Source organism: Wolffia australiana, chromosome 12, assembly GCF_029677425.1.
Source record: "Wolffia australiana isolate 7733 chromosome 12, ASM2967742v1".
NCBI lineage: Eukaryota > Viridiplantae > Streptophyta > Magnoliopsida > Alismatales > Araceae > Wolffia > Wolffia australiana.
The window spans coordinates 12992990-13011505 of NC_135846.1; the positions used below are offsets into that span (position 1 = coordinate 12992990).

At 37.1% G+C, this 18516-nt stretch overlaps 1 pseudogene; it reads right to left on the reverse strand.

Annotated features, from left to right (window-relative positions):
- Nucleotides 1-1815: 1815 nt before the first annotated feature.
- On the reverse strand, nt 1816-5531 carry LOC144710094 (small ribosomal subunit protein uS7-like; annotated as a pseudogene).
- Nucleotides 5532-18516: the final 12985 nt, after the last annotated feature.

Consider the following 18516-nt stretch of genomic DNA (forward strand, 5'->3'; position numbering starts at 1 on the left):
GCGCAGCAGCAGCAGTGCAGCAGCAAGAGCGGGGGCGGCGCGCGCGGCGCAGCTCGGCGGTGACGATCGATGCGGACTCACGGTGCAAGCTCATAGCGGACCCGGCAGTTGTGCTTGCGGCGCGCCGGTCGAGCAGGTCGCACTCACGGTCGGCTCGGCGCGGCAGTGTGGCAGCACGCACGGCGCTCGCGCGACAGCAGGAATGGCGGCAGCACACGCGGCGCGGCTCGGCGGCGGCGGTCGGGCAGGCACACGGCGGCGGCACGACCAGGTCGCGCAGCTGGTGGCCCTGCTGGTCGCGCAGGCGAGTCGCCGATCGGCAGCGGCTGAGGCGACGCGTCTGATCGGCAGCGCGCGCGCGACTGGCGGCTGCGCGCGCGTCAGCGGCTCGAACGGCGGCGGCGCAGCGGCGTTCTAGCAGCGCGGGCGCGAAGGCGCTGCGCTGGCGCGGCGGCGCGGCTCGAGCAGCGGGGCGGCGCAACGGCAGCCCTGGCGGCGCGGGCGCGGGAGGCGGCCGCGCGGACTCGACAGCAGGGCGGTCGGCGGCGCGGCCGAGCGAACCGCGCAGGCTCAGAGGCGGCGCGGCGGCTCGGTAGCGGCGCGGACGCGGTGGACGGCCGCGCGAGCTCGGCGGCGGCGGCCGGGCAGAGGAGCGGCGCCGCGGTGGCCTTATCGGCGCGGACGCGGGAGGCGGTCGCGCGGACTCGGCGGCAACGTGACTCGAGCGAGGGGCGGTGAGCGGTGGTCTCCTTCCCTTCCCCTTCTCTTCTCCTTCTCTTCTTCCTTTCTTCTTCTTCTTCTTTCTTCTCTTCTTCTTCTTTCTTCTCTTCTTCTCCACGACCTGACCCTTCTTTCTCAAAGTGCAATTCTTCAAAATTAGGTCAAAGGTGAGGGAAGCGCCCACCTCTTCCCCTTATATATGGGTGAAGATGGGCCCTTCCTTAAGTCCAAAAACACAAAAGAAAAGGAAAGGAAAATAAGGAAAGAAAGTATGGAAACAGGCTTGTTAGGCCTAACATAGAAAAAAGGGGGGGGGGAGGGGTTCCTCATATGGGCCCTTCCCCCGCTACACGACAATACGAATAAAGTGAAAAACTATAGAATAAAGTAACTGACGGTATCGGTGTGCTGCGGTGGTCGGCGTCCGCGTCATGCCGAGTAACGGAATGCGGGATCCCGTGTTGCTGCGGCGGCTTGTCGTGGTAGCTGGACTCGTCTCGGTGGCGAGCTGGGTAGTAACGGCTCCTCGGGTGCTGAGTCGGGGACGTCCTGCTGCTCCTCTGCTACTGGCTCGATGACGACCGGTGGTGACGCGCCATCAGTTGCGCTATTTAACATTGTGGAAGTCTTCAAGAATGGTATGAATTCATTTCTCAATCATGATATGTGTACACAATTTAAGGTTTATGGTCATATTTTAGAGCTCCACAAAGATTGTTTTTTATATTTTCCCGAATCTATTTCTTTAGAGGAGCCACCAAGCCTACCTATTGGCTAGCCACCAACCCCATAAGAGAACTTCAGCAGGAGTTTAAGTCCATTTTTATTTCATATTTTATATAAATCATCTTACAATTACTCTTCTTTTCAGTTTTCCTTCACTGAGCATATGGTGACATGTGAATTTCTATTCTCAAACTCCAACAAGCATAAAGTTCACGCTTCAGGCTATAGACTCTTTAAAGAAGTGATTTACCTATATTTGCAATTCTATTCCCCAATGTTTCAAGATTTTCAACTATGACACATATATTAGTTCGTGGAGCGATAAGTTCATTGTGAATAATTTCTATTTGCATGAGTGTTTGTACAAAGTCATTTCATTTGAGATCCTGAAGGTGCAAAGGTAGAAGTTTTTTTTGAAAAAAAGATTATTTGCATCACTAGGAAGAAAATACCTTCCAGTAGTTGATCTACACTATGTCAACAAAACATGTCACTCTTTGTCAAACTCAATCTAAACATTGAAATAAAAACATGGAAATGTAAGGAAAATTAGATTTTTCACCAACCTCTCAATGGTTGACCTTGGTAACGCGGTCAACTTCTTGATGGCATACCAGTTGGAATATCCCTTGATGACATTGATGAGTTTGTTAGCAAGACACACGGTAATAGTCTTAATGTATATGAAAGTGCTCTCGTGGGTACTTGTGGTCAAGAGATGAATAGCTTGGCTCACCCTCCTCAGCTGCAAAATAACCACCACCTAACATCTCACCACATCCGCAGACCTGATCCTCGTTGCGTCTTCCCTTTGCCCACTGTTTATAATAGCATCAACCCCATTTAACAATGATTTGAATGGGGTTGGCATCAGTTACGAGATGGATGATCTCCATGGCATGTTTGACAACTCTAACGGCCATCAGTTTCTTGCCATTGTTTCTTCCGTGTATCATGATAGAGCTTGTGAGTCTCTCCACTATTGGGCACTGCACTTTCCTGAAATGCTTTACAAAGTATCGCCCAGCAGTGAGGGATGTTGAGTATCATACATATGTTTGAGAGATAGTAGGAAACAGATAATAGACAGATGAAGAAGTAGTAGATCGAGAAAAAATTGAGGAAGAAGAACACTCCGGAAGAAGAAGAAGGAAATTACTATTTTTGCATAACCTCAACAGCTCAAATCGATTATAGTGATATAGGCTTGGGCTAAGTAAGGTCATTACTAGTCGTTATAATGGCCAGTTACAGAATATTCAGATCCCTTCAATGAATGATCATCTGAGTAATCATAGACGTTATAATTGCGTTCTAATGACTAGTTTACCTTTGATCATAGACGCCGATGCTTGTTAGTGTCTGGGTGTGGGGTATGTTGTTCTTGCTTATTTGTTGTTCCATTAAAAGTTATCTGATTGGCCAGTTGTGAGGCGATTTGTTGAGTCAACTTCAATATGAGAAATGTATGTTGTGTGCTTTCCAGAGGTGGTGGCAATGTAATTGGTCAGAGAAACATCAGCCGGCCTCGACATCTTCAAACGACCACCGGTTGAACAGCTTCACTTCTAGTTATGGCAACGCCTCCACTACAGCTATTTTTACATCTAAATTTTGTCCGATCGTCGGAGAATTTGGCAGGTATTGAAGTTGGGCTTACTTGGCTTACTGATTAGATTTTGGAGGAATAAATACCATGATAGCTAGATTAATCATGTAGTTATTATTTTGTAGACAAATTATTTGGGGTTGCTGTCTAAATAGCATTGAGAAAAATTAAAAACCCAAAGTACTGAAGTGAAATGGGTCTGAAGTGAATAGACATAAGTGATGTTCAAAACCATTTTCCTTTTCCCTACCTTATGTTGCCCAAACCTACTTAGTGCGAGCATTCCATAGTGCCAAACTTTCCTTGCAACATACATCTAGTCATGATCATTGATAAAGCTAATTGTTTTGCCGGTTCATTGTATCACATGTTCCATAACCTTAGATTTCATTCATTTTCATCCTTATTTGTGATGATTAAACTCCCATATGGCATTATTCCGCATTCATATTATTCACTTGTCTTTCACATTTTTTCCTGTAGGAATAAAGTCCTAACATTTATTTTGTGGAATTTTTATAATATCCCTTTATTATATAAATCAACATTTGATAAGAAGAAGAAAAATAGACGAATAAAAAATGAAGGAGAAAAATAAAGAAAAGCAGAAGTAGAATGCCTATTTTGGGGAAAGTTTTGGATTATTCTGTATTGATTTTCTTTGTAATTCATGCATTGATTTCCCAATACCCACTATCCATGTATGCCTTATTATCATTCCTGTGTGTTGGTATAGGCAAACTACGTCTTTAATTTTAGTGTCATTGTAATTTTAATTTACCTAACACCAAATAAATTTGATTGAAGATAAAAATTCACTCAAATGTACAGTCAGAGAAATGTCATCTCCAGAAGGACTGGGCTTTAGATGTGAATCCAATAATTGAGTTATGGTTGAGAAAAATTAATCATTGGAATAAACATAGTGAATATAGTAGAAGATAAGTGATTAGTAGGTAGGGAGTAGTATTTAATGGATTCAATAACTTAAGATAGTGTTCAAAAATAATGAATAGTAATTGATGTGAGAGAGAACTAGATAAGTAGAGAATATAATATATTATCTATATATCTTTGTAGATACTAGAGATAATAAAGAAGTAAGACACTTGAAATCAATTAATTGTTTTAGAACTATAGGTGATATTAATGTAGGTAGTTGAAGAAGTATTGAAGATAGTGAGGTAGATCGAATAATGAAATACTATGAGTAAGAGGTAGTGATAATGATAATTGATATTAATATTCTAGTTAGATAGTGAACAAGCGGTTATAGTAATAAGATGCAAGTACTTAGTGTATAGAGGTATTAAGTGTTCTAAGATGTAAGAACAAGAATAAAATATAGAAAAGTATTACAAAGATATGAGAAAGTGAGTATTATAAGTTGAGTGATAGATTTGAGTAGATTAAAGGACATATATGTATGCATTTTAAGATTAGGAAAGATAAGTGCAGGTCTAGGGATGAGTTAATTAAGTAGATAGATAAGAAGAAAATCTGAATAAGTTGAGTTAGCTAGATAGATAAAGAGAATAAGTTGTTATTTTATCATACAAGGGTTTAAGGAAAAGGGATAAATAATTAGAGGATAGAGAAATGAGAAGGGCTATCTAATTCAGAAGAGAGTTAATGGGTTAACTAGATAGTTAAAGATAAAGGAAGAAATGGTAGAAAGATGAAGAATATTGAAAAGAAGGGTGTTAGTGTGTAATTATGATTTTATATGTCTGATTATCCTAAGTAGGTAGTAAATGTATTTAAGATTTTTTTTTGTATTTTTTAATAGAAGAAAATTGCAAGTAATACTGGGGTTTCTGTCGACACCATGAAGGTGTTCGAAAGAATGCCTCAAAGACACCACAAGCCAAAAGCGAGTTTAGTTGGTATTTTTTAAATAATTCTTATAAGCTAAAATAATTTTCATGGATATCTTCAAATGCACAATAGGTTCTCAAGGAAATGCCTGAATGAACTTGATAAGTGATTGAACTTCATCAAATCTAATCTATAATGTTGTTCTTCCAAGTCTCAACCAAATGGAGCTCAAGAGGGTATCAAACCTGCCCTCAATCAAAATATGGGGGTGGGGATGCTGTTCACCAACCCCTAGCCTTGGTCTCCCCCATCCTTCTTCTCCTTGCTGGTGCAGATCTCTCACTTCTTTGATCTTCTCTAACGCCTCCTTGAGTGATCAAGCCGATGATGCAGCTGTCATGACTCAACCCCCACTCCAAACCCCAAGAGGGACCTCTGCTGGTTCTGTTTTTTCCTGTGAGAAAGATGACATTTCAGCCATTGAAATTTCCCCTTATGGTGCAGAGAGAGGTTCTCTTGACCTCCAATCGGTCAGATTTGATCCAGCGGCTATCCAGAAGTCATTGGATCAATATGTGATCCCCTCGTCACCAGCCTCGACCAACTGAACAATGAGGACAGTGAATAGGACATGGAGAAGGATGGAGAAACCCCCCATTCCCCCATTGTCCGATCTCTCTAATGATGGGTTGATGGCTGCAACTTAATTGCACTTCTGAACCCATTTTTCCTGTGTACCCCTTGTGGCTTCGTCAACATTCCCCATGAGTATGCCCTATCATCGTTCCCCCTTGTAATTGGTAATGTTTATGGGCCCCTTTGACCTTGTCATTCCTGACACCCAATTAGGATTCCTGAAGAAGAAAGAAAAATGATTAAATATCATGAAACAAATCTCACCGTCCAGATTTCTATGAAGATATTGGATGGCTGAGATCATGTCTATCTCCTTAAAATGGGGCAGCATGACACAGGCTACGGGCCGGGTCGGCTCAAGGCGTGGTCATAATTTTTTTTTTTTTCCTTTAGATTATGGCATCTTGGGTCATGATCCCTTTGTTCTATCTTGGTCTGGCCTGATGTGGAGCTGAAATTAAAAGGCCATCATTGATCCCATATCGCAGAAATAAAAAATAAAAATAACTGTATAACCATCAAGTAACTCTAACCATTGAAATAACTTACCATCTCCAGCACGCATGAGGAACTCTATTGGCCTTTTGTGGGTCTTTATGTGCCAGCAATCATAGGCCCTATGTGCGATGGTGCTTTCCAGCTGCTGCCCAATGTGAGTGTGGTGTGCTTGCTAGTTGACTGCTAGCTTGAGTGCTGTTAGCTCCTTCCTTTAGCTGGCTACTAGAAACCCCCTTTTTTTGTTCTTCTTTTATTTTTTATTTAATGCAATTTAAGTTTAATGCCACTAGAAATAATAATTCCAAACCATTTTCGGAATGGGATAAAAGATGGCCTTGAAGCACTAGACAGAGTTATAGTGAAAAGAAATGGTGATGTTAGGCTTTTCAAGAATTAATTAGTGAAAAGGGAATTTATAGTAAAATAAAGACAGGATTAATAAAATGATGTATAGAATGACTATAATTTAAGTACATTTTACATGCACAAAATCACTTTATCACATGTTAGTTGGGAGTGTAATTATGATAGGAGGTACCCATCCTTGGCTTACTTAGTGATTCTATGAAAACCCTGCCATGTTGTGGCATGTTGATCAGTTTAGCCCCTGTTGCAGCTTACCTTTGCTATATAACCTACCTAACTCTAGAGCTTTCACAAAGTGGGAAACTCTTCTGCAATGCACTCTTGGATGGTGGACGACAAGTTGGGGGCAGTCCTGATGCACCACGTAGCCACCAATTGAGGAAATGAGTAATATCCTTGCTGGGGCCATAAGGAACTACATATGCTCATGAAAGAGTTAGTATCACCTCATTTCCATAGCATCAAAACTAAGCATGTGCTCAACATTGATCATAAACAAGAGAGATTAGGCATTACACATTAGCCAATAGGCACTTTCAATCTTAGATATCCTTTATCCACACATTTGGTGACTACTTGGTGCATGAGCTCAACATAGATTAAGAGTTCTAGATCATCGTGGTTAATACTGCATGGCAAATGAAATTGATACTAATAATATATCCAATCCCATATTACTGAATACCACAGTAGAAGGACTTCATGAAATTCCGATTTTAATTCAAAAGAAAAATCAATAGACATTCCTAAATGACTGGCAATCATTTTAGTTGTGGATATCACGACATGCATTTTTCAGATGTAAATTCAGGATTATTTAGGTTTTCCAGGCATATTTCATATAAAATTAAATCATGTTATCATGTTTTTATGAATGTTTTGCATTTGTAAATGCATTTAAGTCATACACTTATGTTGCTCATAATTTATAATAGTTTGATTGAAAATTCAGTTTGATAGTTTAATGAGAAGAAAGAAGTTTATTTAGCATTATAATAACAAAAATTTCATCCAAATAATGAATTTTCAACCAAATTGTGAAGGTTTAAGTATCTATCGTTGAACTAAAAGTTATGAAGGCTTAAATTATTGGATGTTTATGGATTTTATCAGAATTGTATAGATGTTTTACACCAAAAATCAGAAAAATGTTGAGGCTACTATAGTCTAGCAGAGTGTGCATGCTATATTGTAACACATAATGATAAGTAGAATTTTACTCTAATTAACTAGGTTAATTACTATCGTTCTTTATACAATAATATTTATAATAAACCCTCTATCTTATAATGTACATGATGAGTAGAGGGGTCTTCCACAGGGAGGCAGAGTTCATGGATTTAACTCAAGCTATTTAGAATGTAGTTTTAATATATTAAATCTTGAATAGATATGATCTTCAGTGAATATCATATTTCCAAGGTTAAATAGGGAGACTTTTTTTAAATTTCGAATAAAAGATAGATCCTTAGAGATCATAAGGAAGGAAAATTGAGCATAGTGAGGTAGGAGAGAGAGTGAGAATATTAAGAGAAAATGGTCCTCACTTCATTCACTCATATCCTTAAAAGAAGATCCAGAATGAGAAGTGTAATCAGATAAAGAGAGAACTTAACGTAGGGTTCTTGAACAGTAATGGTTGGTGAATAATGTGGAAATTTAGAGGTAATTTAGGAATAGATAATTCATCTAATTTAGATAGTATTCTTATATCTGATAATATAATTTGGTCATTAGCAAATTTCCTTCTTCAATCAAGACAAGAGCTAGTACATTTTGTCCTAGCCAAGGTGATTTAGGAGACGCAAATCAAGATCAATGAAGATGGAAACTAAAAATCAAATAAAGTACCAAGTCAATTTTTGATTCAAGGAGAGTTCCCTCTGAATGCAGACTGTAGTCGAGCATCCAAGAATGCAAAAAAGGGAGAAAATAGGTTTTATACCTAGGGTAAATGGGTGAGACAATTTGATCTTTGCCCTTAAGTATTCCTTAATTTTCTTTAGTTTTGGGGAACTCCTCTCCTTGATCCATACACTAGTGGAAAGATGATACAATGAAGAACTAGCCCTCAAAATTTGAGCTAAATCCGACGGGTTGATCTTCAAATATTTATAATTGAATTTGGAGGAATCTAAGCCATTTGATCCTTTTGGTCTACACTCTCTCCAGGAAATTTTCAGCAAAACCCCTCCCCTTTTGCTAAAAGCTATTTGGATGCCGCCCAAGAAATATTTGGGTACATGCCCCTTTGCTCCTATTTCACCTGGAAAATTACAAAAAAACCCCTATGTTCTTCAAGAACAAGTTAAAATACCACAAACTTCAATAAATTATGAGATTTACGCCTGCAAAACCTACCAAGAAAAATTTTAGAGCCATTTTATTCATGTTCTCCACTAAATAATTTCTAGAAAATTTTAGAAAAATCAGTACAAATCAGGAAATTTTAGGAGAATATTAAAAGACAAATTTGTTTCATTTTATTATGGTAACATGGAATTATGATCATTTAAGGGAAAATAAAAATGCATTACATATGAAAGTAATACTATAAATTACATGTTATCGTTTCACATGTGAAGAAATTTACAGGAATGAGAAGATAATAATTCTTAAAAATTACTATCTAGCATGCCCATTGGGATCTCAAAAGCCTTACAATCAAAAAGCTGAAGATTACAAGGGGAAGCTCTCAAACTATAGAGAAAAAGAGGCAAAATGGCAAGAAAAGATAATAGAAAATACACAAAGGGGCATTTTGTTAATTCTTCCAATAAATGAATACATTTTTTCTCCTTCATTTCCCCTCATTCTTGACATGCTCTAGCAAGTGGCTTGCCAGCAGGACCACACATTTTTCAGAATCAGGTTCTTCAACCTGCTTAATGTAAGTTTATTGAAATTTTCTCTTAAACCCATCTCTTGTTTGCATTGAAAAAGCCTAATCCTTGCAAATTATAAGGATACAGACTGGAGAGAAAGAATTGAGGGCTCAGTAAACTTGCATTGAGGTTTTCTCTCTCTAGAATCAACTCTTTCTCTCTATAAATCTAAATGGCACTATACCTAAATTTTATTCATATTGGAACTGAATTGATCCCTATGAATCCCTAAATGGTATTATACCTTAACATCAATTAGGTTGAATCATTTGATGGTTGTAGAAGTCATTTGTTGACCTGAGACACCCAGGAAATCTCGTGGATCTAAAATCATATTTTCGTTAAAGCTTACCAGTCTCTAATCATGGGATTTACTTAATTCTTACATTGGATGTAATAAAAATCCCACTAAAATGATTGTGCAGTCAAGAGGGGATCATCCTCCCTTAGTATAAAACTAGATTGACTCAATGAGGATGATGCGGCTAAATTTATGGCTAGGATAGTGAGGATATTAGAAAATACAGTCTTCAATGATTCTTGTTACACATTAGCACTAACCAAAGGATGGATCAAGGTTTAATGATGAACCATACCCTAAGGCATACAGGATTCTCACGCGTATAAAGGATTATAGATGTGTGGTAACCGATGAAGACAAGGTTCCATAATAGAGTTCAAAGGCTACTATATATATTCTAGAGCACAAGGTGTAGCTTGGCACCCTAGTGGCTGAAAACTAAAACTAACAATTGTTGGATGCTAAAGGTCTTGATATGGATGATCACAAGGAATCCATGTCGTAGAACAAAACCATAACGGCATCAACAAAACATTGAAATAAAGAACCTGAGCATGGATTGCATCCATGGTTTCTTGGATCCTTGAGTGAGACGAGTCGATCTGCTCATGTGTGTGTGCAACCTCTAGATGTATCCACGCGGTCCATGGCACTTCAAATCTCCTTCTTAAACTTGGCGAGCCTTGTTTACCCTCTGTCGTCATCGTTACGCCGTCCCTATCACATCAGGAGTGGAGAGGAGATGTGGGGAGAACGAGAGAAGGGGAAGGCCCTTGAACAATCCTGACTTGGGTTAATTTTTTTTAGGGCCTTCCCCTATTTATACTAAGTGGGTATTTTTATAAAAAAACCCCAAAATTGTAAGTATATCTTCTAACGTCCAAAAGACCATTTGTGTGTGACCCTCTAGGCCCACGTATGAGTCTACTAAATGACTCCACAGCCCAATAACCTTTATTGGCCTTCCAAATTAACAAACTACATCATCATATAGATTAATTAATGTCGGATCAATCCAACCCAATCGATGGAGTTGAGTTTCCAACCTGTGGGGTGCCAAGCTACATCTCATTGTCTAGAAGATACAAAAGAGTGTATATAAACTGACTCATGGAATGTGTTTGTAATTGCTACCATGTACGTATAGTCTCTCATCCACTTGAAGCTCCTAGGAGGACTTAGGCTATGGTCAACTTCCAAACCCTAATCGGTCATCAGAGTTAGTACTAATGTGTTTTTAAATAATTAAAGAACTCTTCTCCAACATGCCATTGCCTTAGCCACAGACCATCCCATCATCTTCCTTGAGCTTTCACCTCTTATTCCAAGGGTGTATATCCCATCTCAACGACTTGATCATCTTTCTGAACTTCTTGATGCACCCGGACTAAGACTACTTAGAATTCCAAGATTAGAGGCGCGTAAGTCATAGTCAAACTACAACTGTCCATACACAAGACGTCTTTGGTGTCTCATTTCTAAGGACCACTTACGTAACCGAGACATGAATCAACCTGATTGAAATTTTGATATAGTACAATTCAAGGATTTGTATGGATCAATTCAGTAAAATCTTTCCACTTAAGAGCACCCACTAGCTATCCTTAGTGTCTCCTCATATTGGTTATGGGACCAGCCATACTTATCATATGAGTGAGACTAGATAGAGATATTCTATTCGGATACTTTGATGTCCTTCTCGAGTATCCTTACAATATGAATATTTAGAACACATCCTTGAAGACTAGTGATCTCCATATTACGATATCATCATACATCACTAAGTCTGATCATGTATTCATGGACTTCATTATGAGCATCACACATGGACTATCATGAATATTTCTCTTATTAAACATGTAACAAGATATGCAATGTGTGATTGGCTTGCTGGCCACATATATTTCCATCACCAATTTGGTTAAAAAACTCTGCTATTGATTAATCTATATGTTGATATAGATAATTAATAATGTTGGTTAGTAAACTTAATTGGACCATAAAGTTATAAACTACAAGGATATATGGGCCTAGAGGGTCACACGCATAAGACTAAAAGGATGTTTCAAGATCTACTTTATTATAAGAATTTTTGTGAAAAATTCTTAACAAGTATAAAAAGAGGTACCCATTTTAGTTTCTCCCCTTTCTACTTTCACGACTTTATCTACTTATTCTACAAATCCCTTTGATGGTGAGAAGAATCAAAAGATCTTCAAATTGTGATGAATAAGGAGAGAAGATTCACCAACCTTTTAGTCGCAAGACAAGGGTGTAAAAGGTTCTACAAAAGGTACTCATTGGATTATATGTTTTGGAAATCATTTATGAAAATATCCAGTGCTTATGCTGATGAAAATAAGTTTTCAGGCATGAAACCTGTAGCCCCACAAAAAAAATTGGCTCAATGCCATATTTTATTTTCAGTGTTAGATTCTTAAGACCACAGCCTCATGGGTTGCGAAGCTTATCCTGGCCTATCAGCCTGACTCAGCACAATGTTGAACGAATCCATTAAAAGATTATCCCATATAAAAAAATTTAAGAACTAGAATTACTATATAAATTCAGATTAGGATTTTAATTGAATTAAATAAAATACTTCCCCTCTCATGCATGCTTGTAGTGGCGCTCGATGGCTTCCGCTATTAGGCACTAAAAACTCCTTTTTACTATTATTGTTTTTAAGTATATGTATTGAATTTTATTCCCTGAAAAAATGTAAGATAATATTTTTTCAGGAATTGGTTCAACCTAAGATAATAATTTTCAAACATGTTTTAAATGGGAATGTATGGCCTTCAAAATTATGTAGAAATTTCATTTAAATGGGTGGGAATTGATACTAAAATATAGGTAAGATCAATAGAGTAATGCATGGAATGACTCTAAGATGTGTATGTCTTCAGGACTCAAACTTAGTTCATCACCTACCACCATATTTACTGGGATCTCTTTCTAAGGTTTCCGCTTTTCTGCACTCTGTTCCACAATGTTTCATACAAACTTACAGATTTATACTAACTATGACACAAATCATGTTCTTATGAGCAAATTCATCTCATGTAACTCTCTATTTATGCAAATGTATGTGCACTCTTCTTCTGATTCAGAAAATATTTTTTACAAGTAAACTCCAATTAGCCTTTGAATGATCTCATAACTTGATCCAAAAACAATTTTACTGTAGTTTGATTATTCGAAAACATGGTACATCAATGTTAAGTTCAATAGTCTCATTTGAGGGGAATACATATTGAAACATTTAAAGCCAAATAATCTGTAAAACTGAGTTAAGTTTTATTCCTGACCTCAAGAAACATTAGTGTCTAGAACATTATGACTAAGATCAATTTCATATTGTGTTTATTAAAATGTATTACCCAACTGATATCCTCGCTATCGAACAACACACCAAAGGACCTAGGAGTTTCACCTCATTTTCGAACATGGGTTTCCATCCTATCCATGTCAACAAACTTATATATTATCTTTTCATGTAAATAAAATGTTTGCAAATAACTGATGGGATGCCAGATTTATGATTTTAAATCCATACAAAATTTTCTTTAATTAATTGACAGAACGGTAGTCTCTTAATAATCTAAGCAAATATTTACTTTTTTTCATATATGGTAGTAAATAATGTAATTACATATTATACTTTTTATAACCACACTAAAACTAATTAATGTATAAACAATGCTAGTGATTATATAAATCATATATAATCAGATGCTAAGTATATATAGAACCAAGTTCAATAAACAATATATGGAATATACTCGACACCTAAATCAGATTTTAGATACCTCATTTAAAATATAAATTATATATATTATACTTTGTAACGACTAGGTTATGTCTACGAGAGAAGGTGAATAAAATATTTTTAAATGTTAGATCTAAAATTACACCTTCCTATATGATTTTATGCCTATCTAGTTAAGGATGGGCGGAGGAGATCAACACATGGATTTTTATAGAGTTTAGGGCTAGTTCCTTACTTCTGTCCTTGGGACATCTGACTTGGAGTTTTCTAAATCGAGAGCCAAAGTTTAATGTGCCCCAAAAAAAACACATCGTAAAATGGAATATACTTGATATCAAATAATAAAAAGTTTGGTGAAACATTTGATGTCCTTTGCCCCTGAGCCTTGTTTGATGTGTGTGTCATTTACTGTCTAATAGGTTGCTTATTCCTTGGTCCACTTAACCTAGTCAAGATGATTTCAATAATCCTCTAAATTTTTTAATAATTTCACTAGTAATCAAGAAAAATCGCAATCAAATATCAAAGATTTTCAAATGTTAACCACAAGTATTTGACAGACAATTTGCGTTCAAGGTTATATGTATGCAATATCATATTTATTCAGAAAACTATTTATTTAAAAAGATATTTATTCAAGATCATATGAAATATAGCTCACTTTATTTCAGGTTTGTATATCCCACTCTTATTCAATACCCTTTCTTTCTATTTTTTTGTAATCTTCACAACTTCATCTCCTTTTCTTTTAAATGTTTCTCACCTCTTTGTTCATCAATCTCTCTTATCTTTTCTTAATCTCTATCCAAGAAATTGCCCTTCCGTTTGAGATTTATGGAACATAAGAATAGAGATGTGAAACTTTTGATGATCTAAATCTTACATTTGTGCCTTTTCTCTTCTCCCTCAATTGTTCATTCTTTCTCTTGTTCTTACAACTTACATCTTCCCCTAAATAAAGCTTGCAAAAGTAAAAAAAGAGAAAAGAAACCCAGACATACCAGGAATGGAGAATGAATCCTTGATTCTTGCTCTCCCCTTGGTTGCCTTGTAAGCGATGATTACAATTGGAGAAAATGCTTGACGGCCTTCTCTATCTTTCTCTAGATACCTTACTCATAGAGAGATTTCTTGAGGAGAGACCTTTGAACTTCAAAAACTAGGAGTCACTGCTTTAATAAGACTTACCTTTTTGCCATTTTCTTTCTCTTACTAGAACAACTTTGTGGAAAGCCATTTTGGGGACTTCTTGAGAAGCTCTGATCTGCATAAAATGCTATCACATCATCCAGTTAAAGAAGAAAATATATATTATAAAATAAGGACAAGGTACCATGGCTAACCGTCAACTTTCAGCTGTTTGTCTGATGTGCACAACCTACATTCTCGACGACTGGTCAGAAAATTTGGACAAGTATATTAAAATTATCATATGTTTCATTTTGATAACTTGCATTTATTTTATATTTATTAAAAATAAAAATATACAATTAATTCAGACATGGTTGACTAAAAAATAAGATGCATAAATTAGTTGATATTGGTTCTACATTAAACTGCCACATATCTACTAATATAATTCTGTAATTGAATTTCTTGGATTATCAATTCATATTAGAGAAACTTCTATTTCAAAATCAAACATTCATTAGATGTATATGTTTATGTAAAAAATATTGACTTCAATCACTCGAGGTTACCTATAAACATAAGCCATATATTACATTGGTTGACCAAATTCCATGCAGACTTTCATCAGCCCAAAATTAGGCATAAAATTATACCTATTGGGAGGTCATTTTGGCATCATTCTATTAATGTTACCTTCATCATTATATTAACACAAACACACACGCATATATAAAGTGGTTCCAGTGACCAATTCAGCTAGCAAGACGTAGTGCACCAATCAGTTGTGGGAAGGCCAATTCAGAGCGCTCAAGCCCGCATGCAGCTGGTGAGCACACATGCCCCAACAGTACTAGCCAGAAACCACAGATACACAAAGGGAGCCTACAAAGTCCTAGCGTAGGGGTATTGTGTACCCGGGTGTGGGAGCGATGGAATTTTATACATTTTATTCTACTCGGATTTATATAGCTATCACTTTTCTAACACTTTTCAACATTCGATCATATCTCATTGTTCTTTCAGCTCCACAGTTGACCAAGTAATAGGTCGAAATTTAAGGTTTAAATGCTGTTGTTTTAATTCAGACTTAACCAACAATATTTATGAAAATTTTGACTTAAAATCTCTTTAATGAATACTCTTTAACTAAATGGCATTGTTTTAATTCAGACTTAACCAACAATATTTATGAAAATTTCCACTTAAATTCTCTATAATGAATACTGTTTAACTAAATGTCATTGTTTTAATTCAGACTTACCCCAACAATATTTACTGAAAATTTAAGTTCAAAATTTTTCTCAAGCGTGGAATGAATGAACTGAGTTTAAAAAGTAAGAAATATAATTTCTGTGATTTTCCTAGCCTGTTCGATAATTTATATAATTTTCTATTATTTAAATTGAAGCATATATACAAAGAAAAGACTAAAAAATATTTTAAACTAATTTTAATAATTATAATTAACACCCGAAATCAAAAATAATTATTTTTAGAATTTTCTGGAATTTAATTTACACTAAAAACCCCAAAAATATTCAAAACGAGAGTTAGAGAATTTTTAATAAATTTTCAGATGTTAAAATCACTGGAACTTAAAAATAATAATTTTAGAGATTTTTACTTATTTTTTGGAATTTTTTAATGTAGAAAATATATTTTCCTAATTGTTTTCTAATTTTTTCTAATTTTTTTCATTTTTAAATGGTAAAAAATAGAGAAATGACCTCCTCTGGCGATCACCGGCTACAACGGCAGCGGAGCGACAAGGGCAACGGCGACGGAGTGGCAGAGGCGGTGGCGGTGGAGCAGCGCCGACGATGGCCGTGGAGCAGCATCAATGGCGGCAGTATCAGAACAGATGGGTCGGGCGGTCTGGTTTGGCTCGTTTAGGCGACCTATTGGATTAGCCCAATTAGGTTAGCCCAATGGGTTCAGCACAATTGGATCAGCGCAATTGGTTCAGCTCAGTTGAGTTAGCCTAATGGGGTCAGCCCTATTGGGTCAGCTGGTTGGGTCATCCCAATTGGGCTTGGCCCAATGGTCAGGACTTAGCCGATTTGGCTAAGTACTACATAAGGCTCTCCTATGCCCTGCACTCACGTGCACTACCTGCGCACAGGACAGTGGGCAGAAGGGTGTCCCTCCTGCACAAGCACCGCATGGCAGCGCACAGTAGCACATAGCGCCGGAGGTATAGGAGGGTGGGGAAATAATTTTTTCAAACAAAAAAACTGATTTTTTATTGGAATTTTTTTTGGGACTTGAAATGGAAATTATAGAGGACCTAGGGAGAGATGTGAATGGAATTTAGAGAGAAATAAATGGGTTTAGAGAGAAAAGGTCAAAATGAGAAGAAAGATAAAGAAAATGAAGAGGTAGGGAGAGAAGCCAAAGAAGAGGGCAGAGCGAGTTTGAGATGGAATTTGAAGGCGTAAATGAAGATGATTTTTATGAAATTATGATGTAATGAAATAACGATATGAATGAAGGTCTAGAGGGATAAAGAAATATTACTAGAGGGAGAAAAGTTCAAAATGATGAGATAGAGAGAGAAAATATAAGGGTAGAGGGAGTTTGAGATCGAATTTGAACGTACAAATGAAGGAGATTTTTTATGAAATTTGGAGGGGATGAACTTGGAAATGAATGAAGGTATAGAGAGAGAATGTAAAGAAAATGAGTGTTTACATTGAGAAAATAATGGATTTTAAAGGTAAATGGATGGATAATGATGGGGAAAATGTAAATCTCGGCTCCTAAAACCACTATGCAAGTTTACTGAGCCCTCAATTCTTCCTCTCCAGTCTGGATCCTTAATTTTTCCAGGATCATATGTTTGTCAATGCAAACAAGAGATGGGACTAAGAGAAAACTTCAATAAAATTACAGTAAGCAGGATTCTGACAATACCTTTTCCTAATGGCCAAACACTTGCTAGAGCACATCCAGAATGGGGAGAAATGAGGGAGAAAATATTATTTATACATTGTAAGAATTACTAAAATATCCCTTTGGGTATTTTCTATTTTATTTTATTGTAGGTTTTGCCTCTTTTTCACTATGGGTTGAGTGTTTCCCTTTGTAATCTTCAACTTCTTTCATTGGATGGATTTTGAGAGCCCAATGAGCAGGTCAGGTTGTGGCTCATCTTCCTAAGATTTCTTTTTTGAAGGTCCACAACTCCACTTGATCCTTTCAAGGCCCTTGTTAGAATCACTAAGCTCCCAAAAATTATCCAATTCCCTAATCATTGTATCTTCTAATTCCTGTAAATTTTTTCACATCTGGAACTATAAAATACTAATCAGTAATCCAACTGCTTGACTTTAGAGAAATCAAAGAAGTTAGTCAAAAAGAACCATAATGTCCAAAAATAAGAATTTCTACCAATTCATAAATATTTGGTTAATTCAAATAGTAACATGATAAATTCTAAATTAAAAATACCAAAAATATCTAAAATGTATGAAAATATATGTGCATTTATCACGTTATCACCAAGCTAACAAGGGACAAGCTGGATCATAGATGAATGGGCCACGATCATTAGACAATTAGAATGAAAGGCTGAGTGGGCTTCAAGCCGACCTTGCCTAAAGCATGCGTCATAACAAGCCGAGCACAAAATGACATTTTAATTGCAGCTGTCCAATCTTCACACCAACGATTGGACAATCTGGGTTACTTATGACTCCTATTTTTGCTTATTTATTTCTCTACACCTCTGATTGGCTACAACTACTGACCACGATGGTTGGGACCTTTGATAAATGAATCATAAAAGAGAAAAAGGCTGATGGGGCTCTAACATGACTTGTGGGTGCATCATAACCAAAAGCGGTCCACGACTACAACTTAATTTCAGCCATTGGCCTCAATATGAAGGAAATTAGAAGCCCATGGGCAGATCCGTCAATCTCCACCCCTATTCCTCATCTGTGACAGCCTCCCAGCAGTTTTCTTCTATGGGAGACCACCTGGAATATCGTACGGTTCCAAGAAGACCTATGGATATAAAACTCATCTATAACAAGTAGATATCTGTCCTAGG